At 52.0% G+C, this 24,972-nt stretch overlaps 1 protein-coding gene across 4 annotated transcripts in view; it reads left to right on the top strand.

Annotated features, from left to right (window-relative positions):
* The window catches only part of SLC29A1 (solute carrier family 29 member 1 (Augustine blood group)), a 55,103-nt gene that overhangs the window by 16,273 nt on the left and 13,858 nt on the right, over positions 1-24,972 (top strand). The window lies entirely within an intron of this gene.

Below are 24,972 nucleotides of genomic sequence, written 5' to 3'. Positions count from 1 at the left end.
AAAAAAAAAAAAAAAATACTTGCCTCTGGGACATCGCACCCAGCTCTGTACCCTCCTCTTGCTGCTGCCACTGCAGTCACAGCAACTTGGCAAGGCCCTAAGGCTCCATGTTTTAGCTAAAGCTGTTCTGTTTTTATTTTAAGTCGTGGTCATTGTTTAATGGAGGCCCAACTACTGGACATCGGGAATCCGGGTTAGATGTCCCACTGGAGTCCTTACAAAGATTCCCCAGCCACCCCTAATTCATGAACTGTCAGATAGAAACTGGAGAAGTGGCAACAGGAGGCCAGGGGTCTGCTTGGATAGAAGCAATTGCATGATTAAGCTGTTCCTGTGCACACAGCACTTTAAGCACATGGAAGCTTTCATCTCTCTCCCTTTTTCATGCGCTTTGCTGGGCACCTGTCTCCAGGCGGTCACTGATGGCTGTTCTGTGATTTGGCACTAATGGATTTGAAGCCTTGAGTTGCTATTAAAGATAAATTAATTCCTGTTCTTGGAAGTGCCAGTGAGTCTCACAAAGTCTGCAAATGAATTAGATGGTGTTTATGAAGTACTTAAGATTAGGAGTGATATGGGCTGAAGTGGTTATGAGCCATTTGGGGATGCAGTGACATAGAGGCTTCTGGGCTCTGAAGCACAGACTTTTTATAATATCTGCCCAAATGTCTCTCTTTGGCTCACACTTTGACTCGGCTAAGGATGCCGGGAACATTGACATTTGCTTCCTGAAATTGTGGCACAAATAGCAGCTTTGTGGATGCCTTGTTTGAAGTGTTTGTGGAATCCATGACAGATTGTTACCATGGATTTGTGCTTCCCAGCCTGGTATGCTGCAGAGTGCCCTGGAGGATGTACAGAGCTTGACTGTCAAAGGTGCTGAGCACACAGAGCTGGCTGGGAGCAACTGGTGCACAGCACCTCTTTTGTTCAGGCCCCTGTTGCATTGGGCAGATGGCATCTTAAATTAGAGTGTGCTAATTGCAAGTCTTGCTGACGCACGAGGCCTTGAATCTGGTTGGTTTGTTTTTGGTGGTTTCTGCTGCTGCTTAGGTTCTTTCTCTTTCTGCTCACTCCTACAAAAAGGTTTTAACCTGGTTCAGTTCCCATCACTCAGGTGCATCTTTCTAGACGGAAGAAAGTGTTGATAAATAAGCTACATGGCAGGCCCTGTGAACTGTCTGGCAAATGGCCCTGAATTCTTCATCTCTCTGATGGAGCAGATGGGAGATTCCCTGGGAGCTTCATTTAGGTGAAAAAGGAGGTTTTCAAATAACTTTGTGGCAGTAGTATTACAGTCCACACAGCAGCCCCCTCTCTGGTTAATTGTGTCCCTACAGATGTTTGATACACCACAGGGTTTTCTAATGAAATATTGTATAGTTACAACAGTGGGGTAATTTCAGATTGACATTATTTTAGCACAAGCAGCCAGATAATCAGCAGTGAATTAGTTAAATGTGCTGGTTGCTGGAGGGCCACCACTAGGTTTCAAAGTCAACATCTCAGGGAGATGACCAGAATGGGAGTCCTCCTCTCCAAGCTGTTGGTTAGGGTATCTGCAGGCTTAGACAGGCACCACTGCTTCAGTTACTTTTCAAGGCTTTCTTTAAAATGAAAGCTCTCTGCTGGAGCTGAAAGATGTATTTTATTGCATATACAATTGCTGTCTAGCCTTGACTTTGGGGACCAGTCTTGGAGATGGAGAATTTGGGATTTAATATAAGAAAAGAAACTGAAGATGGAAATGCTTATTTGAAGAAAGCTGCATTTATGCATGGCGGTGTGGCTTTTTTTGCATTGCCCCCCATCTAAAACGCTGTAATAGGTGGGGTTTATGGGTAAACTTTCATTTCCTCACTTCTTGTCCATGACCTTCCTTTGAGGCAAGTTGATCATCAGCAGGGTGTGCTCTGTGCTGAAAGTGTGGTATTTCCCTGTGTGTAAGCTTTCCACTGAATAGGTGGAGGTTGTTGCATAGTTTTTGTTGTGGTTTTTTTTTTTAACGTTGGGCTTGTCTGATCTAAGGGTTAAGCAATACACTTCCTTCATCTGGGAGTGACTACTGTACTTGCTCTGAGGAGGGGTTGAACTGGACTCGTTTGTGGTGTACCCTGATTTTTTTTTTTTTCCCTGTTGGCATCACTCTGCTTAGATTATTTATAGAAATCTAAGGCTTAAAATCACTCTCATAAGTAAATACGTACATACCTAGCCCTCATGACTGGGGCAAAGGATACCCTCAATCACAGGGCTCTACAGACATCAATAGCTCTTGAGGAGCCTTCCCCTGGGTTATTTGACAGGGAGTTAACTTTGAGCCTTCTTGATTGAATTAAAAGTATGTTTGCTGTGACCTTCCTAGGGTGAGACACTATCAGCAAGCACCATCCGAAAAAGCTTCTGGGTGGGATTAGCTAATTCAATTTTAAGAATACACCCTGCCCCCTCCAACACACAGGCATAGACAATTAAGAACTGCCCTAAAAAGCAAGCCTCAGCAGAGGCCTTGTTGAGACTAGAACAGGGGCGGGCAGTTATTTTAGGCAGAGGGCCGCTTACTGAGTTTTGGCAAGCCATTGAGGGCTGCATGGCGGGCAGATTAATATTAATTTTCTAAATTTTTTAGGGGCCCCATTGGCCAGATAGAATGGCCTGGCGGGCTGCATCTGGGCCCCGGGCCACACTTTGCCCAGCCCTGGACTAGAATGTGATGTTCAAGGCTAACGTAGCTGTGCTCACTGGGGCTGGGTTTATATGTAGTTTGGCTAAGGGTATGATTTGTATTAATATACAGTGACTAGTGCAATCCCCACAATGGATGCAGTTACATCTATATAAAGGGGCATTGTATGAGTATAGCTTTATCTTCTTCTGGCTGTACTGGTCTATAGCAGTAGCACTCAATCTTCTGGTCCTGTGGACTGGATGACTGGCATGGAGCTGCTCTGCAGGCTGCAGCAGCTTTGGAAATCATGGTGACTAATGCTGCCCCTGCTCCCCCACTGCCAAATGTCCAGACCAGTAGAAAGGCCCATAAACTGGATGACACAGCCCCATGGGCCAGATTCTGCTCATGAACCAGAGGCTGAGCACCACTAGTTTAAATCACTCCTATAGCAGTATAAATATGCCTATACTAAAGGGGTTATATTGTTCTTGCAATAAAACAGTGCAATTTCTCTGTGTGGACAAGGCCCAACAAACCCACAGGACATTGCCTTTACCATGGTGGAGCTAAGGCTTCACCCCTCCCTCCCCCTCATCTACCAGCATCCTGCCTTCAGTCCTAGAGCATTAGCATGCTCCAGGCCTGAAACATTAGTGCCCACATGAGGCTTTAGCCAGAAGCAGAACAGATCTGACAAGGGAAGGCAGAGATTTGCCCAAGGGAGACTGTTTGTTTCTAGAGGCCAGCTTGGCCACCTGTCCTTGAAGAGCAGTGTTTTTTTAATTAGAGGGAGGATGGATTAGGGGTTCAGGCACTGGCCTGAGAGTCGGGATGCCTGGCATCTATTCCAGCTTCCGCTACAGACTTGCCACGTGACCTCGGGCAAGGTAAGGTTTGCCTCTTGTGCCTCAGTTTCCCCATCTGTAAACTGAAGCTGATGATGTGTGTACCTTCAGAGGGGAACGCTGAATGCGCTGATGTTTGCAAAGTGCTTTGGGAGCCCCTGCGCCCACCCAAAATGTGTACAGTGGCAGCTCTCGAGCAATGCTGGTGCAGCTCTTCTGAGCAGTAGGGACTCTGGGAAAACAGTCACAGCAGAAACCAGTCTGCTCCAGGTCTTTTGTACCCCTCCCCTTCCCGGTCCCACCCCACCCCACTCCCCCAGCTGATGCTTGCAGGGGACAGCGACAGGAAAAGCAGCTCCTTGAACCTCCAACGCCTGCCTGCTTCTTGGAATAGGGGCCCCACGGAGGATCCTGAACGCGGGAGGTGGCCCCCTCATCCAAGGGGAGGGACTTAGCGCTCTGCTTGGTGGGCTTTGGCCTACGATCTGGAACGGCGCGTCCAAAGGTGGGGGCACCACCATACCTAGAGGCCCCGGGGCGAACCTTTTAGTATTGGGCCCCCGTTCGCTAGAGATCATGAGGATAACAACCGTTATTTTCGCCATTGTCAGGCCGCCTGGTTGGCCCACGCCTGTGTGGGGCCCCGGGTAGGGCAGGCGGGTGGGAATCGGCGGGAGGACCAGGTGAGGCTGCGCAGGGCAGGGGAAAGGCAGACCAGACTGCAGCTTGTCAGAGCTGCCAGGGGGCGGCGGCCAGAACGGCAAATAACCCCCGGCATCTCGCGGCTCCTGCTGCCTGTGTAGTGAGCGCCCAGGACGGAGCGGGGAAGGCGGCTCTGCTGCCCGGCAGGCGGCCCAGGATTCCTCCCCGGCCTTGCCTAGGCTAAGGCGAGCCTTCCCTGCCCGGCTCCAGAAGCAAGGGCACGGAGCGGGCTGCTGGAGGCCATACAAAAAAGGCGGGTTGGGCTGTGGGCGGGCCGGCCGGCCCCCTTCGCAGCGGCGGGGGGCGGTGCAGCCCGGCGGCGGGAAGGGCGCGGGAAGGCTGAGCGGCGGCGCGGAGTAGGTGGGTGCTGCGAGCGGGGCTCCCGCGCGGCCACGTGCTGGCGGCGGGGGGCGCCCCTCCGGCCTCGCGCCGGCGGAGGGTGGGCAGCGGGGTGAATGCTCGTGCGCTGGGGCTGCCCGCGGAGCTGGCAGCAAGGGGCCGCATGCTGGGCAGAGGCAGCACGTGGAGGGGGGATGGCAAAGCAGGAGGAAGGAGGCCTGGTGCCCAAGTGCTCCGGGCATGGTGGCTTGTGATGGGCTTCCTCCCGCCCTCCCCACCCCCTGGCGCGCCTGGATGGTGCCTGGCTATGCAGCAGATGTGCCCGAGGCTGGAGGGAGCCCCGCAGCTTGGAATGGGGCTGCCGGGTGGGGCAGGTGCCAGGGCAGAGGGGCACTGTGGAGTGGGATGCTGGGACTCCAGTGGGCAGCCAAGGGTCCTCCCAGCCAGGCTGTAAAAAGCTGGGCAGCTGGCTGGCACTGCAAGGAGGGGATGATGAGTCCTGGGGGGCACAGGTCCTCAGCCACTTTTTGTAGACAAGGATGCTAGATGTTTTTAGCGTGGCAGAGAGCAGGCAGCTCCTGGCGCTGAGACCTGTGATACGAGACGCTGGCGGTGCCTGCCTCTAATGCCGCTGCTGGTGCTCCCCCAGGGACAGCGGCAATCGATCGATCGCTTCCAGAACAGACCTGCTGCCGTACTGAGATCCTATTTCAGTCCTCGCAGCGCAGGTTTCTGGTGCCAGGGGAAGAACTGGATGCAGGGTGGAAGGGCAGTTCTCACTCAGTGCTTCAGGACAGGGCAGGGTGGTGGAACCTGCATTTCCAGGACCAGGTGAGGTGTTGAACACTTCCCAGGCTCTTGCCCATCTGGAGTGGTCGTTAAAGGGGCATTCACTAGCAAAGTGCAATGGCAGGGGCTGTCCCACCTCAGTAGGAATTTCTGGGCAGTTGGTGCAGCCTGGCCCAGATGCAGGACTTCCCTGGACACATTGCTCAGGGATTTGCTGTGCTAGGGGTGCAGGGTTCCGGTGTTGACAATGTAGGGGGAAGCTGAAGTTGTGTACCTTGCTGCTGTTACTCTACCCTGTTGAGCAGCCTGCTCCAGCTAACCCCTTCACCCTAACCCTCCCCTCCCCATTCCCCTCTCCATACCATCTGCTGCATATGTCACAGCATGAAATCCCATTCACTCTTGGATGTTTTGAGCTTGCACCTCTGACTCATCCAACTGGTGGGGACAGCAACAAGCTCCTGCCCAGAATAGCTCTGAATTTCACAGGGCTTGTTTTCACTGCAGAAATCACTGGAGGTTTCTAGCTCTAGTGCCATCTGAACATGTGACCTTCCAACCCCTTAGCATGAGTACAGTGGTGCTTTTCACTCGGGCTGGCTGGCCCTGTCTGGGATTAAGTACTAAGTCTGAGTGAGTGAAATTTATTAGTTACTGATGCAAGAACTTTGCAGTGCAATGTAAACCAGCTTCTCCAGTGACACTAGCTCACCTGTGCTTCCTCCATCACCATATGGCTAGAAGGATGAACAGGTTCTCCCACAATCCATTGTGAAAGGATTCATAATGTTGCTTTGGCTAACTGTAATGCAAAGTACTTAATCCTGGTTTGCAGCCTATAAGTATATCGGGAGCTCATTGGGGCCTAGGGGAGCAACTATTCACCAAGGCCCCCCGGGGAGGACTTGAAATAATGGGCACAAACTGATTGAAGATCTCTTCAGACTAGACACAAGGAAAAACTTTCTTACAGGTTGCATGCCAAGGGTTTGGAACAGGCTCCCCCCAGAGGTAGTACAGTCACCCAGCCTGGCAATCTTGAAAAAGTGACTTGATGCCCCTTTTGCTGGGGTCTTTTGACCTCAGTGGTCTTTCCTGCCCAAGTCCAGGGGGGCTGGACTCGATGACCTGTAAGGTTCCTTCCAGCCCCTAACAGCTTTCATAGTTTCATAGGACTGGGATGTGACCTCGGCAGTTGTAGTGCTATATGAGCATGAGTGCAAGCCTGGGAGGTGGTGGCAGTTTGAGTGCTTTTCGCAGGTAGAAAGCTCTTGTTTATGCTTGGCTAGCTCTTACTTATGCTTGGCTATCTCACAAGAAGGATTTGAAATGTGGATCTCTTGAGTTGCCTCCTCTTGACAGGAGGGGGAGAAAGAGGGCTGGAAGGAGTCCATGGTGGCCTGATTATGTGGACTGGTTTCCCAGGCACAGGGAAGGGAAGAACTTCCTGTGTTTCCTCCCTGCTTTTGCTCCTCTAATGAGAACAGGGATCTTTCCATGGGGAAACAAAGGCAGCGCCTCATTAACTCCTGGCTGAGGGATATTGAAGATGAGGCTTTGTCCTGGCATGACCTGACCTTTCTCTTTGCTATATCCCCATAGAAGTCAGAGTACATGGAACAGGGCACCTTAGCTATAGCCTAGGTTCTTCCACCTTCCCCCATGAATCCTACCTGGCTCCATGTCGCAGGCTGCATGAGGATGTGCTAGCTATGACGGAAAGAGGAGCTTGATTCTTTGAGCAAGGGGGTGGATTGGAAGAACCAGTTCCCTGGCAGGATGGGATGGCCTGGACCCTGGGTTGTCCACTACACAGTCTAGAGGCCAGAGTAGACCAGCTTGACTGTTGATGCAGCTCATGAGTTGCCTGCAGACTTTCACGTAAGGAAAATAAGGCATTTAGCCTTTTTGGTTGGAAAGGAAGCTTGTGATTTGTAGTGGTGCAGCAGTGTCGGCCTGGGTGTGTAGACAACCCATAAAGGGCTCTGAGGTATGTGTTTCTTGTTTTGTTTGTTTTGTTTTTTTACCTGGCCCCTTTATCTTGATGGGCAGTCAGCTTAAGTTGGCATGTTCCAGTTCTGCCGGTTAGACTAGTGGCCACTTGTGGAACACGATTCAAATGTACAGCAATTGGGTTAACAGATGCTGAGTTTTAGCTCGGGCTGTTGCATGCTCATTGTGTGTTTAGCCCAAGCTTACAGAAGCACTGAAATCCAGCTACCGGGGTGTGTGTGTGTTCATGCATTAAAGCAGCAGGAAGTCGGTCTAGGACAACCCTTGAGTTATAGGTTGAGTGCACGAGGCAGTGATGGCAAGCCCCCAAAAGCTCCTTGATAAGCCGTTTCATGCTGGCATTAGTTGTCTGGTTTGCCAGATAGGGCAGTAATCATAATTCTGGTTTGTGATGATTTTGAATACTCAACATATAATAAATATTCAGAGAATATTTTGCATATTATCTGCTTTCATTTTGATTTAGAGTGACTTTGAAATTCTCCATGAAAGGGGAAATCCTGGCTAGTTTATCCAATTCTGGCTCAGAGTCGGGACTGTCAGGAAGCCATTTGGGAGCCAGGGCTCAGTCACCCAACAGCCTGCCAAGTTAGCATCAGAACCAGGGCGCCTGGGCTTTTCAGGCACATGGCTTCTCTCACCCTGCCAGGCTGTTGCCCAACAGCTGGATGGGAATTGCAGGAAAGGAAAGATTTCTATCAGGATGGTGCCTGCTTTCCTCCAGAACTTCATCAGGAGCAAACAGGCCCTGCGGAGCATTTCCGTGTTGATAAATTGGCTTTTTCCAGTGGAATATTACCCAGCCAGAGAATTTCCAACTGCGTCTAGTTAAAACTAAAGGTTACAAAACAAGAAAACTGGTAAGAGTAGAAACGAGACGGAAGGAAACAAACCTGGAGAATATCAGGCAGTGGGAAAAGAAGAGAATTGAGTTGGAGGTAATGGCGGTTTTAGAGGTGGTATGTATTTTGTACTGAGGTGAGATGAGCTGGCAGTGGGCAAATAACAAGATCCTAAAGCAGCTAACTTACAGCGTCAGGGTTGTACCATCCTTCACCATTATGCAAACCTCCGCTGGTCTCACTGGGAGGACAGTGTATTGTCTTCTACTTGTACCATGGCCTGTACCTCATCATTAAAGGTGTTAACTCTCAGCACAGAGAACACCACATCATCATAGACCTCTAGGCCTGTGCAGAGTCAAAACTTTGCTGCTTCTCTGGCTTCCCATCTTATCCCAAGGAGCTGGTGCCAGCAACTAGAGATGAAGTGTGTTTATGCCACACTCTGGCTGGTCTCAGCAGGTTGGACTCAACTACTATTTCCAAAAGCATTGGGTAACACACTGCCACACCCGAAAGATGGGCAGTCCCTAACATAAGATGCAGAAGTGACTTCCAGCTCCAGCATGCCTCACTTCAAAACACCATGCCCAGAACCCCCTGGGGAAAATAGAGAAGGTTCAAGGATTTTATGAGAGCCCATGAGCTTTCTGCATTGCATCCCTTCATCTCCACACAGCTGCACATAGAAAAGCCTTTCCAGGACAGTATTGGAAACTCCATCCCATGAGATGCCAGTTACAAAACTTAGAACATCCCCTGGATAATAGGCGGAGGAGAGTCATTCCAGCCTTCTCTTTCTCATCTGTACTGCCTGGGAGTTCATGAGAATCACCCACTGTGCTTTCCAAAGGATCTCATCTCATTCTGGTTCCCGGACTGATGCTGAAGATATTTGTCTCTCTTCTTCCTAGAATTTCTAGCATCAGGCTTCAGATATGGGGTGGACTTGGTTTCTGTTGAAGACAACTATACACAGACTCCAGTGGCATCTGTATGCTAGAGAGGACTTGCTTATCCTGTTTAGAGAGCCTACTGTCATGAAACATTCCAGTGCCCAGCAGTTCTGTAGGGCAAAGTCTGCAGCTGTTCCACTGTCTGTCACAATCCCGTTAGGTTTCAGTAGTGAAGAGGGGGTTGGTACGAAGAAATAAATTTGGGCAAGGGAAGGCCAGGTCCTGGTGCTGTGAGTAACTCTGTGTGGTGGACTACTCTACCTCAGTGGTCATAAGGCTAAGAGTCTAAATATTTGGGCTGATTAAACATCTGGACATTAACCCTGGTGTCTGGACTGTGTTTGCAGTCAGATGATCAGTTTGGGCTAAGTATTTCCCCCTTTCAGTTCTGTCTGGAGCCAGAATTCATTGACACTTCCTGCCCTAAGCTAATGAAGCAGCATTTCTGCCTGCTCTCTGGTACCGGGCACACCAATCTTCTCGGTAGTGGCTGCGTGTGAGTAGGAAGGGGAGCAATTTCCAAGTGCATTGCTTATCCCAGGGTGGGTGAAAGAAATGGCATTTTTCTGAAGCCCACTCAGTGTGGTGCAGAGCTGTTTGAGGTCCCTTCTGGGACAGAGAGGATAGGATGCAGTAGGAACAAGCAACAGGGCTCTACTGGCCTCCCCTTGCGGTCTTTCAGTAGGCTGTGCAGCTGGGATTGCTCATTCTCCCCTCTTAATGTTGGGAACTGTGCTCTCTGGCTAACCCTGCCTACCCACATGGTAGAGGCTGCTGTTGCTGGGGGCAGAGCGGGGTTTCTCCTTTTATAGCTGTGTTCCTACTGAGGCTGTGTTTGGGAAGCTGGTCATTCCCCCACAGCCTCCAAAATGAGGTTCTCTGCTCATTCCTGGGGTTGTGCTTAGCTGTAGCTCTTACGATGAAAGCCTCAGCTGAGTGCAGGGCCAAGGTCTAGAACAAATGCCTCTTCTACTGGTAGGTGCAAGCTGCCAGTCCCAGACACCTGGTGAGCTCTGACTTACAGTCTGTAGCTCCCTGCCAGGCTCCTCTGTCAGGTACGTCTATTGGAGACTGACTCGCAAATACTGTGGCTACTGCAAGGCAATGAAGAGAGCAGCCTGGTTACAGTAGTAAAAGCAAGGGCTAGGATTTGGGGACTCCTAGCCATGTAAGCTGGCTCTGGCCTCTCCTTCCTTTGTGTCCTGGGACAGATGACAGCTTCATATGTGGCATTTGGCTGAGGCATCCCCCCTCTCAGCCCTCCAGACTGACAGTGAGCGTGAGCAGGGATCAAGTGCTCTCAGGGGGACCATCCTTTGCGAGGAGAACCAGAGGGCCACAGTGCCAGCATCAGTCTGTCCTACATCTGTCTCTGTGTCCCCCTAGGCTGGAACCTGGACTCCTGCAGGGTCTTTGTAGAATGTAGCCATGCTAAGGTGAGCTACAGCCATGCCAGGGGAGGGACCTTTTTCTTGGGACTCTTCCAAAACCTTGTCTGACCATCTCACTGCTGCAGCTGGTCCCATGTTCCTCTGCTATCCCAGACACTCTGGGACACTGGGGCTGCCCTGCTGCATGAGGAGCAGCTTGTGCTTTGGGAGGGGTTGGGTTGGTTTTTTTTTTTTTTGGTGGCAGGGGTGGAGTTCCTTGAAACAGGACCAAGGTGAGACATTCCTGCTTCTCCCACTGCCTTGGATGGGACCTGTTTTGTCCTTGTACCCCTGCTCCCTAACTAAACTTTTCACTATAGCCTCATGCCTGGAGTTGGAAGGAACTCGTAAGGGAGATAAAATCCAGCACCAATAAAGTGCTTTGCTGTTTAAACAAACATAACTAACCCCCTGTGGCTCTCACAAGGGTGCGTGTGCCAGAAAGCCATTAATTAGGCAGGGTTCAGCCAGTGGGCTTTTTGATCGTCCAGCAGTGCTGTCCTAGCGCACAAACATTTCGGCGCGTTCAGGCACGCGAGAGACATGGACAGGCGCTAGTAAGGCTTCAGTCTGTTTCCAGATAGGTCAGCCTGCTCCTGGCATGCTCGCACCTTGTCCTCTGAGTAAAGGTTCGTGGCCTTGCTGAGGTGCCCTAGCTGTTAGCATCTCCCATGGGAGGCAAATGCTGGCAGAGGCAAAGTCCCTGCCCTGAGGAACTTGCAGGCAAGACCTACATCTTGACATGCCCTTGTACTGAGCTTCGGGTGGCTCTGAAAATCTAGCCTCAAGTGTGACCCCTGCTTAGTTCCCCCAGCAAAAGGAGGGATATATCTGCTGTGCATTTCTTTTCTTGGGCTTGAGCTAAAGGTGAGTGTGGAGCAACAAGAGGTTGTGTGTACAAATGAGGGACATGTTCCGCTCTGGCTAGGCCATGACCTGACCGCTAGTAGCACAAGATTACCTCCCACCACAAGTAATCTGGCAGTGTGTTTGTGGGCAGATCACACGTCTGTTCCTGGCTGAGGGTCAGACCCATTATTTGCTACTGCTATACTATTGGAGGTCCCTGCTTTGGGACCAGGGCCTTCCTTGTGCTAAGTCCCAGGCAGACCAAGAGGCAAACGCCATATTGCTCTGGATTGCTCACAGCTTGAACCTCCAGTCAGTCCCCACAGGGGTGGGAAGGCTCTGGGAGATGGTGGTTGTGTGAAATACTGTGGTGTAGGGGTGGGGTAGCACTACACCAGCCCCATGGTGGCAGGCAGTCTACTTGGTTCTGCCCTGAGCCTCTGGTTGCACAAAAGCTCCCTTTCTTACCAGGGTGAGTGGAGAAACTGTTTCCTCCATGATCTGAGAGAATTGCCCCATCTTTTATCTGCTTTCGGTTCCCACCCCTGCTAATGACTCCTTATCTTCCACTCCACACTCCCACCCATCCTGTAGTTGCCTGTTGCGGGATTCTGGGAAAGACTGTGTCCTGTCCCTGTGGGACGCCTGCAGCCTGGGAAGCTGATTTGTGGAGCGATGGCTCTCACCTAGGGGGAAAAAGGCAAGGGCTGTTCAGGGAGCCCATGTTAGTGGTACAGAAGTCTCTGCAACCTTAATTCCAGCTATTTGGCAAGTGGATGGGGCTTGCATGAAGTGAGGAGACCCCACCACAGCCTTATCCCTTAACCCTCGCTTTGTTTCTTAGGGTTCTGAGGGGTCTGGGGATGCCTTTCCTGACTGTAGGTTGTGAGGCATATATATCCCTTTCTGTGCTTTGACAGGTCTGTGGCTGTATGAATGCTGTGGGAACTGAATGGTCTCCTTCAGCATCAGGTCCTTATCCCCAGGGTGAGAACTGCCCCACTACCTATTAGCAAAGTGGGATAGGGGTATGTAACAGGGCCACGTAAGGAAGCAGACAGCTCACAGAGTGATTGGTTAGTGCAGTGGGGGCCAGCCTGTTTGGCAGGTGTGCCACATTAACCCTGTACCCTGCTCTAGTCTGCTGCTCTGCTTTCTGCTCCCTGCCTGATAGGGTGGGGACCTGCTGGTGTGCTGCCTGTTCGTTGTGCACCACACACACAGGCTTCCCATGCTGCTTGGAGCATGCATGCCATGGGTTGGCTCCCCCTGAGTTACTGCACTGCTTTTCCCCCTCTGGAGATTTGCGTTCAAAAAACGTTGATATGGCTAGCAGGTGAGGGGTTTGCTGGGTTCAGCTGACTCTCCTTACAGCACCCCTTATTCCTGGGTTTGATGTAATGGACAGCTTAAGTGAAAGTAAAGTTGATGGGAGACTGTGGATGAGTGGTGGGGACAACTTGTACAGAATCTGTCTCTGGTAACCTTGAATTCACGTGTCAGTAACCTTAAACTCACAGCAAACTCTGCCTGCCGTGTTGAGGCTGAGTTCTCAGTCAAAGCCAGCATACGATTTCTCAGATGTAGCTGCTTTCTGGAGAGCTGCTGAGTTCTTGGCTGGGAGAATGGAAAGAGCGAAGGTTTGTCTCCCAAAGCCTCCTGTCCATCTTCTTGCCCAGCTTCTGTCTTCCACTGCCCGTGATGGGCAAGGCTTAGCTGCCTTAGTTTCCTCCTGAGTGTGACGGCTGGCTGGGCTGCATGGCTCTCTGTCTGGGCTGTTTGTGTCTAGGGGAAGAGTGACAGGCCAGCTGGGCTGTGGGGCCCAAAATAGTCCATATTTCTGTCACAATTGCATGATGAGCTGACCACAATGGTCCAAGCGAGCAGGAATCTCAGCCTCAGTGCCTCCTGATGCTATGTGGTCGTTGACTAGGCTGTGCCTTGGCCCAGCTCCTCCTGGATCTGCCAATTGCAAGGAGGGAGCTGCGGCTCCTCCCCCCAAATTTTTGGAACCCAGGGAAATGGCGGTGCTTCCTCCCGCAGAACATTGCATTCTGCGTTTTGGCTCTGACATCTCCTCCCTCCCCCTGCTAAATTGGAACCAGCTGCAGGGCAGTGAGCCTCACTCGATCCAGTTCTGATGCCTCCTAAAAATAGCAAAGTGGAAGCTCTGTGCCTCTGCAAGAAGGGAGAGGTTCTGTATATGTGCATCAGTCATACCCACCCTCACTGCAGGGACCCGCTTACCCTAAGGGTCAGAGCAACCCTCGCTCTATCTTGCCTCAGTCTCAGGATGTAGCTGGTTTATCTCCAGTTAGCAAGAAACCAGAACCAGGCCACAGTTATGGAGCACGGAGCTAGGCAACAGCCGCATGCCCAGGCTGCTTACTGCTGTGGGCTCAGAAGTGGTGGCTCCCAGCCCACTGAGAGGCAGCTTTTGCCAGCTCAAGCAGGTGAGAGGCAAGGGCCAGTTCAGCACAGTTGCTTCTACCCATTCTACCATCCCTCGCTGCTCCTAGCACTGTCTATGTCCATCTTGGCAAAGGTGACCGCAGAGCAATGGGACCAGCCAAAATGGTCACAGCACAGAGCAGAGGAGGAGCAGGCACAGCCTTTCATGTGCACTGATTGATACAGGCTGGGGGCCGACTGGCTAAGCAGCAGCTCTGCAGAAAAGGACGTTGGGGTTACAGTGGACAATAAGCTAAGTGTGAGCCAACAGCCTTGTTGCCAAGAAAACTAAAGGCACACTGGGCTGCGTTGGTAGGAGTGGAGAACACTGAGGGGGGGCATTTAATTATGGCCTTCAACTACCTGAAGAGGGGTTGCAAAGAGGATGGAGCTGAACTATTCTTAGTGGTGACAGGTGACAGAACAAGGAGCAGTGGCCTCAAGCTGCAGCAAGAGAAGATTAGGTTAGATATTAGGAAACACTTTTGCATGAGGAGGGTAATAAAACGCTGGAACAGGTTACCCAGGGAGGTGGTGGAATCTCCATCCTTGGATGTTTTTAAGACCTAGATAGACAAATCCTTGGCTGGGATGATGTAGTTGGGGGTGGTCCTGCTTTGAGCAGGGGGTTGGACTGGATGACCTCCTGAGGCCCCTTTCAACCCTAATTTTCTGTGATTCTATGGGCTCTTATTGCTGTTCAGTCCATGTGCTGCCTTAGGCACTTGTGCCTTGATGCTGGGCATGCAGCTGCAGCAGTAGCCTGGGGTCTGCAGATCCTCCCTAGTGTTTGGACATAAGACTTTTCTTCACTTTCTGTCCCGTTGCATGTTCACTAACTATATGGTGCCCCAGAGGCAGCTGTATTGTAGGGGAGTGAGCAAATGATCCCCTGTCTGGCTTTCAAGTGCTCCAGGCTGACCAGCACTGTGGCACAGTGAACTGATATTTTTTGTGGCTAAGTTATCAGTGCCTTCGATTTGAGAGCGAGAGAGATGCCTCCTTGATATGCCTATGGAAGGGCTGTGACCAGAGCCCCACAAATAGTGGTGTTTGCCACAGTAACACTTGGAAGAAGAGAGAGACTGCCTGAGGACAGCCAATGCTATGCTGTTTAGATACCTGTTGCATTGCAGCCAGCATCATGGTAACTGGCATCTGCAGGGAAGCAGAGCCCAGGTAGAGGCAGCTCGGAGCATGGGAGAGAGGAACTATTTACAAGTAGTGATGCTGAGAAGCTGGGTCTGTGCCGCCCACCCTGTATTGAGCATATATGGGGTGGGGAGGGGTTGTCCCCTCGCATCCCTCCCCCATGTACTCCTGTAAGTGACTCCCTACCCCAGAGAAGCTGCAGTCAATACCTGTGCCAGCCATCACTAGCTCCCCATCTCTCCCTCACTTATTTCTTGTGCTTGACTCTGTCCTGAGCTTGCCAGTTTTGAATCCAGACCTTGGGGCCAAGAATGAAGCAATGAGTGTGGAATCTACTCCCTACTCCCTTCCAGGGACCCCCAGATAGGCATCCTCCCACATGCACGCGCACACACACATGCAAGGGTCCTGTCCAGAGCTGAGGATTGGGTATCAGCTGGAGTTCCACTGCCTCCAGCACTGTCTTGTTTGCCAGTGCTGGACTGGACCAGGGCCTCCCCAGCTGCCCCATTCAGTACTACTTGTCCCTTTTCCCTTCCCCAGTGATGGCCCTGACAGCAGAAAGGGGTTGGCCATGAAGCCCAACACAGCCCAAGAGGGACTGTGGCCTCCCAATACACTGCCTTACATATGATACCAGAGCATTACCAGCAATCCCGTTAAGGTTTCAAGGAGCCACTTTAGCTATAAGCAGGTGTTGTCCTTGGAGTAGAATCGGCTATGCTGGGATGCATCCTGGCATAGCAGATCCAGTTAATGGTGGAGCACAAATGTTGCCTGTTCTCCTCCAAGACTGGGTTGCAGCTCCTGGGGCTTCAGGGCCCCTGATCCTGTGAGACAAGTGCAAACTGGAACCCTGGGTTCCCTCACTTGCGGAAGAGTGATTTAGTGTGCGTGTATGTATATTGTGTCACTGACACATCACTGACTCGGGGCGTGCCTCTGCAAGCAAGGGAACACCAGTTTTCCCCATTTGCAGACAGGTGCCCTGAATTGGGCACAACAGCATGATACACGTGCCCAGGGACATTCCTCTGTGAGCAGAGGAATCTGGACTTGTACTCCCTGCAGGTGAGTCCCCAGGACCTGCCAGATCAGGCTCTGGGAGCACCTGCCCAGGGAGACTGGAAAACATGGCCAGCTCCAGGCTGCCTGTGCTCTCCTGCTATAACCAAATAGATGTCTACTGCAAAAAACGTTGTGCTAGTTATTACTACAGATTGTTGCAACCACTATTTTGGGCATTGGTGGTATGATGAGGGGTATGTGCTTCTGTTTTCTTGGGCTTTGTGCTGCCATTAAAAATGTTTATGGTGGCACAAGGGCAGCATCTGCTTGCAGTGTTTGTCATAGCCGTGATGACCAAGTCCAAAGTGACCTCAAACCCCATGGACTCCTACTATTCAGGAATCTCTTCTTTCCAATACAGAGAAGATCAGTGCCCTGCCTGCTCATGTAGATAGCAGGCTAAGTGCCTCAGGAAACTCGGGGAGGTCCACCCTGCTGAGCTTTAAAATGTCGAAGTAAACAGCGGGGTTGGAGTGTTTTTCTGTAGCTGTGATTGTCCAGGAAATGTCTGGGAGCCAACTTTTTTTTTTTTTTCTTCATGATGTCTTTTATTGGACTAACTAGAACTGGACAGCTGTTGGGACAAGCTTTTGGGCCTTGATTACCCATCCCTAAACACATGGCCAGATCTGAGGAAAGACACTTCGGGCCCAAAAGCTTGTGTGACAGCTCTTCCAACTATGTAGCTGGTCCAGTAAAAGATATTGCAAAGAAGCTTCACCTCAAAGTAAGCAGCCAAACTTTTCCAGTTGTGCCCTTGCAGGGAACAGCCTTTCCCCTCCTTGTCTGTTCTTCCACAAGTCTGTAGCCCTTATGAGCTCAGTGCAGTCCCCTCACAGTCTCCTGATGGAAAGTAGCAGAGTAGGGAGACCCACATTGGTCCTCTGCTCTGGGTTCTCTCCCATTATCTAAATTGTCCCATCTTTGCTCCCCAGGACCTCCTTCCTCCGGGCTGGCCTTCCACTCCTCAGAGCTGTGATTGTCAGCCACAGTGCCGTGGCACCCTAGGTTGCTTTAAGATCCTTTGAAGGGTGCAATGCAGTGTTAGCACTGTAGACAATTCACAATATTAAACCCCAAGGTTTCAAATAGTAATCCACAATCAGAAATCTTCTGACCTGCTGGGGTCTCTCTGAGTTCCTTGCAACAGAAGAACTGCTTTAGTATTTTTCTGTAGACAAAAATGAGTAAAAGCTTAAGAGCTGTGGGGGGGGACCTCAAGTCTAATGAGTCTTGAGTCTAAAAAGATTGAGAACTACTACCTTAGAGGAACCCTCTATCCTGCCTTCCCAGCCTGCTGAGGGGCTGGGGTGGAGCTTCTTTGTGCCATGCTCAGCAATGCTTCCCAACAGCTGACAACGGGAAGGGAAAGAAAATCCTGTACTACTTGTAAAACTGGAGGGAGGAATTTCGGAGGCCAGATGGAGCTGCCTGGACTCGTACAATTTGCTGAGACACCAAGTTGCTATCCCTTTTCTTGTGCATGGTACCCAAGGGGTCAGAAGCAGTTGGGAGCCTGCCTCACTTGTCTGACATCCAGGAAGCCTGTTGGCTGCTCGCAGGGGGCCTAAAGAAGTGCCATGTTACCAATGCAGGGTCATCAGAGAAACTCACTTTAACCCACAGAGCACTGGTAAGCTCCACACAGCCAGGGGATGTTAATGCCCAGCAGACTTATGAGTATATCAGGCCCTGCGGGTTTCCAGAGAGCTCCTCTACAACACAGTGGTGGTGTGGTCATGAGTCAAAGCACCCAAGGACCATCTCCAGTGAGATTTTAACCTGTCCTGTATGGCACAAGGACCTGTCTCTTGGTTTGAGGCTTGGGGAGAGTCCTGTCACCTGCCCCCCAGCCCCAGTTTCTCCCTGCATAGCAACAGGGCATCCATCTGATTTTAACATTTGTTCTCCTCACATTATTGTATGGGGGGTTGGGATTAATTGAAAATAGGAAATACGGCTTCCTCCTATTGTCCTGCTTCCCGCCCTGGCTACTGATCTGCCCCTTGGAGTCAGTTGGGCTTGTTCCTACCAGGACCTTTGGAGTTGCCCGTTTCTGGGTAGGGGAGGGTGCGTGCAAGAGAGCATGCGTCTGTCCAGCTTGTCTCTGCCACCTAGGCTGAGCTTCTTGGAGTGCCCTCGGGCAACCCTTGTGGGGCTGGGGGAGCTCTTGCAACCCCATGTCTAGCCTCCATCCACCTCAGTATATATGTGTAGTGAAGTGGATATGCATGCATAGCCCCTCAGCATGGGGCAACTCCTTGCCACAGGGGAACATGGGGATAGGTTATCTATCCCCTAAAGGCATGTTGTGAGGTATCTTGCACCTTCCTCTGAAGAGCTGTTGCTGACCTTTGTCAGAAATGGGACACTGTGTGGGAGTGACCCTTGGACTGGCTCAGTGAGTAATGGAGTCGGTTGCTAGTCTTGAGTCATGTAGGGCATCCTAGGTCTTACTGCAGCGGATCAGCCCAGCTGCTTGGATCTGGCACTGAGTGAGAAACAGATGCACAAGCAAAGAGAGGCAGGGGGAAAGGGGTAGGTGTGTGAAACTCATGGGAAGATGCAGCCTGGCACTTTGCTGCCTTCAGGCCAGGCCATAATCCCTTAGTCATACAGGTCTGGCACATAAATTAATGGCTGGGCTCCTTTGTCCTGCATCTCATGGGGATACCCCTGTACTTTGTCACCTCCCTTGGTTTGTACAGGTCTCCACTGCCAGTCCCATAGCACCCATCTTGAGGGGCATGCTTCTGGGGCATCCTTGGAGGTGATCCCCCACAAGTCTCTTTGAATGGGGTTTATCCTACTTAATCAAAGCTGAATGAGGGTGTTGACAGGCTCCTGAAAGTTTTCTTTGGGTTAGGAAGATGCTCTTGTCGGGGATTTCTGGCCAGAAGCAAGCTGTAGTTCCTTTTGTCTTGAGCAAATTCCCATGTCTGCCTTTGGGAGAAAGGGCTGCGTTTGCTTTATTGTCTAAATATCTAACAATGGGGGCTTGACTGACCCTGGGAAACTCCTGGCCCTCCCAAGCCATGCTTTGCACAGATGAACAGGTCACAACCATAGGGAGGGAGCAAATTTCCAATCCCCTTTCCCAAGGAGGTAAGCTGAGGAAAAGGCACCCCAGGTCTCCTGAGGCAGGGGAATGGGCATGTGCCCTGGGCTGTGACAAGAGGAGTTTGTTGGTAGGCAAGGTGACAGAAGTGGCTCCAGTCTAGTATGAAATCCTCTGCCCTCTATCTCTTATCCCTGTCTGTCATTTCACCCCCATCCCTGGCAAGCATGCACTGAGGCAGCAGGCTGACTTAGCAAATATCTGGGCTCAGAAGCACCACATGGCTTGCCACTAGGGAAGCACTTAACGGATGGGGTGGGGTGGGCAAGGGGAAACTGGGAGGGAAGCTAGGTCCCTTCCTCGAATGGATGCTGTCTGACCTCCCTTCTGGAAAGACAACAAGCAGCCCCTGTTCCCTGAGCCAAGACCAGCTTATCTCCTCTCCCCTGACCTGGGAGGTTATTGGGAGAGGGCTCCTGGTGTTTTCCTAGAAAGAGGCCCCCAGAAGGTTGCTGTATTTGCCCTCCTACTCTCCATCCAGACTGCTGACCTCAGTGGAGGGGCCTGCTTGTTATCTGTAGGGCCCTCGTGATGCATCTCTGCACTGCTGCTGTCTGGGAACCACTGCCTTGCTCAGCCTGGACTGACTGGGACTCCTGATGCCCCTGGACCCCCACGGTAAATCTCCCTGCAGCTGTGCTAAAATGACAGAAGTGTGGGGATGTGGGAACCAGTCGCCCCTGAACCAGCTGGAAGCTCCCAGGTGGAGGATCTGGGCTCCAGATCATTAGGTCACTTTGCACTCTGGTGCTGCCCTAGTCTGGGTGTTGGGAGAACCCTCTGGCTGATGCATGGGCAAGAGCACTGGGCCTGAGTTCTCACTGTAGGGGGTGGTAGGATGCAGCCTTGTTTGTACCACTTTTTGGCCAGCATCATGTTGGTGAGAGGGAAGGGGGGATGCTATTGATCTGTTTCATATGTTGATCTCTCAAGAATGTGCAGTGGGGTTGGGAACATGCTCCATGCCCAGGGGGCCGTGGGACCACCTGGCTGTCAGCATGCAGGCATTTGGGAGGAGATAGTAGGCGGAGATCCTAGAAATTCTAGGGTATTCAGCTGAATTCAAGTGACCAGTGCTGTGCATGTTCACAGTCTTGTGGAAAGTGCCTTTGTCTAGCACAGAGACATGGGGTTTGATTGTGTTCTTAGCTGCTGCAGTGTATCTGGAGTCACTCCAGGGGCTGCTTTTGGATCTGCTCCAGCACACCTTGGGTTGGGATCAAGCCTGTGCTGTCTGTTGGGAGCAGGTGGAAGTGAGCGCACGTGGCATTCATGTGGCTGGCACTGAGCAGGTGTGTGAGAGGAGCATAGTTTCCATGCTAAGGAAACTGAGGGGATGGTGAGATGAAGCAAACCTTTCCATTCCAATTTAACTTATGCCAGGCCTTAGTTGCTGCAAGCCCCTCTGTGCAACTCCCTTTGCCTACCTTCTGAGTGCCAGAGCCTCTATGAGTTGTACCAGCACTAGATCAGTTCATATCTTTCTTGTAATAACAGTGCTAAAAGGACCTGTGTCTTTTCCTCCATCACTCTAAATCAGGAGAAACGCATGCTACTAAGAGACCTGGACAAGACTGGGAGACATAAAGGGAAGCTCCCTTCCTTGTTGTGGGTTGCGTAGACCAAGTAGGCATTTCTACCTGGTGATTGTGATCTTTAGTGGTGCAGATCAGGTCAGTGACAGTGCAAGTGGCTGTAGCACATGACTCCAGTCCCAGAGTGTCACCACTGTTGCTTCCCACAAGACATGTGGCAGATGAGATAGTAGAAAGCCTGCTGGTGTTTGGACAGATAAGACACGATGTGTTGGGTTTTTTTTTTGCATTGAATTCTAGGGAAGTCACAGGGGGATAGTAGAGGGCTCATGGGAACATCTGCAGGGAGCAAAAATGAGAACAGCTGGGTTTGTGTCACTTTTGCCTCTGAAGTGTCAGGTTTGTGACTCACTCTCAGGCCAGGGCAATTTTTTACCTCTTGTGCTAGACCAAAGTGGAGTTCTATAGTCATGGATATGGGCAGTGCTAGGAGGAGCATGTCTGGCTGGAGAGCCTTAGCCTTGCCAGCAGCTTTGTGGCACCTGAGAAGCTGGTACTAATGTGCTTCACCTGTCTGAGAGATCCTTCTGCAGGGTGCAGGAGCCTGAGGTACTGCTGCTTGTAAAAGTCTGCCTTGATGTTCAGTTGGCCTTGCCATGTGGAGAAGCCTTTGGGAAATAGTCCAAGCAGAGGCACTGGCCCTCCAAACGTTCCCCTATCCCACTCCTCCTTGGTGTGGGTCACAGCCTCCAGCTCAGGCTCCTCTGGGGAAACAGCTGCAGGGCTTTCAAGGATTCTGACCTCGCGTGAGCAGCATGTGCCACACCAAGGAGTGCCACAGCTTCTTTTCATGAAAATGGAGCGAAGGGAGGAGGAGAGCAGAAGCCAGGAAACATTGTCGGGCCTTTGATGGGAACTGTTTACATAAGGCTTTTGTCTTTGTTCTAGGAACAGAGACGCATGTGAAACCACACTCACATATGCAAATGTGCTCACAGCTGCTGTGCATGCATACCTGGGTACGTGTGTGTCTTGGGTGGGTGGAGAAACACAGGAGGCTAACTACAGAAGTCTGCATTAGCGAGGACTGGGCCCTCCCAGAGTCACTGGGGTGAAGGAGGGTGTCAGAGCTGGCAGTACATACAGTCTTGTGGAACACCCCATACACACAAGCAGCAATATTATAGTTCACGTAGAAACCAGGTATGAGTGTAAAACTTCAGGCAGAATATAACACAACAGCATTTGATGTACAGCCAAGTTATGCAGCCCTCCAGTCAGCCTGGCATGGGGTTCCCTTCAGGTTGGCTTCCTCTGCCCAGATGTTCCCAAATCTATCCGGAAGGGCCTTAGATTTGTGGAAGCCTATCTGGAGATAAGGCATGTAGTCAGGTCTGGGGAAGCATCCGGACCCACCCCAGTTTTGTTATGCTTGACTCTGAGGACAAATTGATCATTCTGATGTAGCATTGTTCTTGATGGCCATTATCTAGGAGCCTCAGGGTCTAGACATGGACCATAGGAAGTCAGTGCTGTCCTGACTGGCCAGAGGCCCTGAGTGGGCTGTGCAGTTTATCAGAGGGGGCCAAGACCAGGAGCAGTTTGGATAGCTTACAGGTTGGGGATGCCATGTCACTCCCCTCCCCTCCCCTCCCCTCCCCTCCAGTGGCATCACAGGGTTGTCATGTTATGGCCTCAAGTTGCATGCCAACCTCTGGTGCCAAATGGGTAGTGGAAGGGAAAGGCAGGTGCCCTTGTCCTGTGAGAGAGAACTGAGTTTACCTGGGTGACCATGACAGCCCACCAGCAGGTGGGTGGGGGTTGTTTGTGAGGAATTGGTTACACCTGCTTTATTAGGGCAGGGGCACTCCCAGCCCTGCTTGTAAAGTCACCCACAGCTGCACGCATTGGTTGGTTATAGTCTGGTTGTTTGTGAGAACTGGCGGCTGCCTACAAGGCTTTAGCAGGATGCAGCGGTACAGGGTGCATGATGGCAGTCCCCCAACCAGCTGTGGAAGGAACTGGAGGCATTTGGCAAAGGGAGAGGCCTGACAGAGTGGGTAGGAGTGTGGGGCTTGGCATCTCCCCATGAGAAGCACAAGGAGTGGGGGCAGGTGGAATTACTCCCCCTCTGAAGCCCTGGGGGTGGGGGCTGAGATTTCAGCATTGGGATGATAGATCTGAATGTGTGTGGTGGGGAAGCTTGCAGCCCTTGCAAAGGGAGCACCTGGCAGGCCTGGCTTGTCTCACTTGAAAGCAGAGAGAACCTTTTTGAATGCCTGCAACCCCCCTGCTCTTGATCCCTCCTGGCCCACTTCAGCCTCTGCCATTGCTGTGTAATCCCTGAGCTGGCAGCCTCTGCTCCTGCTTACACACCATCCCCTCCATGAAATCTCTCATTTCCCGTGGCACTGCAAGCCAGTGTCTGGGCAGCGTGACCTGGGCAGCTTGCCAGAGGTGGCACAGGACACTACGTCGGTGGTGGGCCCGTGACTTGGCAGGGCCCTGTCGCCCACCCCCCAGTGGGAGGGGAATGCATGCTCCCACCACCCCCACATGCATTTCCTTGCTGAGTGGGCTCAGGGCTGGGACCAGCTGCTGAAGCTGAGGTGGCTCCACTTACTCCAGGTAGGCTGTGGGCGCTGGCTTCTCTGGGTTGCTGCCATGGCAGGGGAACTGAGAGAAGAGCAGGGGCAGGTCTTTCAGAAATCCCCAAGGGATTTCTTGGGGTTTGGTTTCGGTCCTGCTGAGGTTCACTTAGCTGCCTCTGCATTGTACGAGTTGTGTTCACCTCCTGGCCTCTGCCTGGGGTCTCAATGTACAGTCTGCCTTGCTGAGAGTGGAGGAAGGAGGGGCCCAGTTGAAGAGGGGCAGCAGCAGTCTCCCTTGCGGCTGTGCTGAGATAAGGGTAACTGAATGTCACGCTTCATGCTGTCAGCTGGCTGCTAAGCACAATTGCCCAGCTGCTAGAAGGGAATTCTTTCTCTCTCTCCTTCCTTCCCACCTCACCAGAAGCAGCAGCTGCCCAAGCTGGGGAACCAGCAGGGACCAGGACGTTGTGTAGGGAACCAGACGTGTAGGATGGGACCTGTTTCTGCACTGGGGAGGGGAGGAGGAGGTGGGATGTGCAAGGAGCTATGCAGTGCTCCCACTGCATGTGGAGGGGACCATGTTACCTTCATCTGCCTTTGTCCAGAATGGATCTGGAGAAGAGAAGTAGCTAAGATGGGGTGCCAAGACCGCATGCGCCATGGAGATGGTACCAGTTCCCGGTGAGACCTGTGGAGACTAACTCCTGGCAGGCACTATAGGATCCACCGGCTGTGCTGCCTGCTGGGAGCTGCCTCCCACCTCATGCAAGCTGAACCTGGGCACCGTGGGCTGGCTGAAGGCGTGTGAGGAGCAAATGGGCTCCCAAAGCAGGAGCAGGCCAAGCTCATATAGGGGCCAAGCGAGGGCTCTTACAGCTCTGGGGGCAGCAAATACGCAGCCCTAAGAGGGGCACTGGTCTGTGTTCAGAGCATCCTGCTTCCCCAGACATGTGGAGTTCAGCAGTGGTTGGGTCTCTACAGTGGCCAGACCTTCCTGAAGGCACTGTAGCAATGAGGGGGAAGAAGGGGCCATATCCTTGGGGGTGGGAATTGTAGCAGGGCAGAAGGGGGTGGGGGAAAGGGGTAGATGGTACATTCTCAGTTTAGTGGGGGAGTGAGTGGAAGGAGCCCCGGGACTTAGCAGATGGCTCTGCCCTCATGCGAAGCTGGGGTATATCACCATCCTGAAAGCACTGCTGCAGGCAGGGGGTGCATTGGGAAAGGACAGTGAGAGCTTGCAGGAAGGCCTGGGGGAGAATGGAGTGAGGCCTGTCTGGCCCTGGGGTTGTCTGGGTAGGAAGTGCAGGGAGCTGGAGAGGGTTATGTGCCGTTTGGTGGGGAAAGCAAGAAGGGAGTGTCCCCTGCCCTGGAGCTGCTTTCCGAAGTTCCCACAGGCCTAAGGGGAGCACAGGGTTGTGGGGGTCGATGGGCAAGGCTGTTTTCACGTAGACCCCAAGTGCTGTATGGATCAGTGGGGCACAGGTGTGGCATATCATCTATGGGGAAGGCGGGGTCCTCGGTTACAAGGCTGGTATCTCCTCGGAGCCTGCTATGGAAGAGCTGTGCTCCAGGCTGACCTAACAGACCCAAATCGCATGCTGTGCAGAAGGCACAGCATGCA

The sequence above is a fragment of the Crocodylus porosus genome, unplaced genomic scaffold (assembly GCF_001723895.1).
Source record: "Crocodylus porosus isolate Cpor-Errol unplaced genomic scaffold, CroPor_comp1, whole genome shotgun sequence".
Classification (NCBI taxonomy): Eukaryota; Metazoa; Chordata; order Crocodylia; family Crocodylidae; genus Crocodylus; species Crocodylus porosus.
This window is presented reverse-complemented; position numbering and strand designations above follow the sequence as displayed.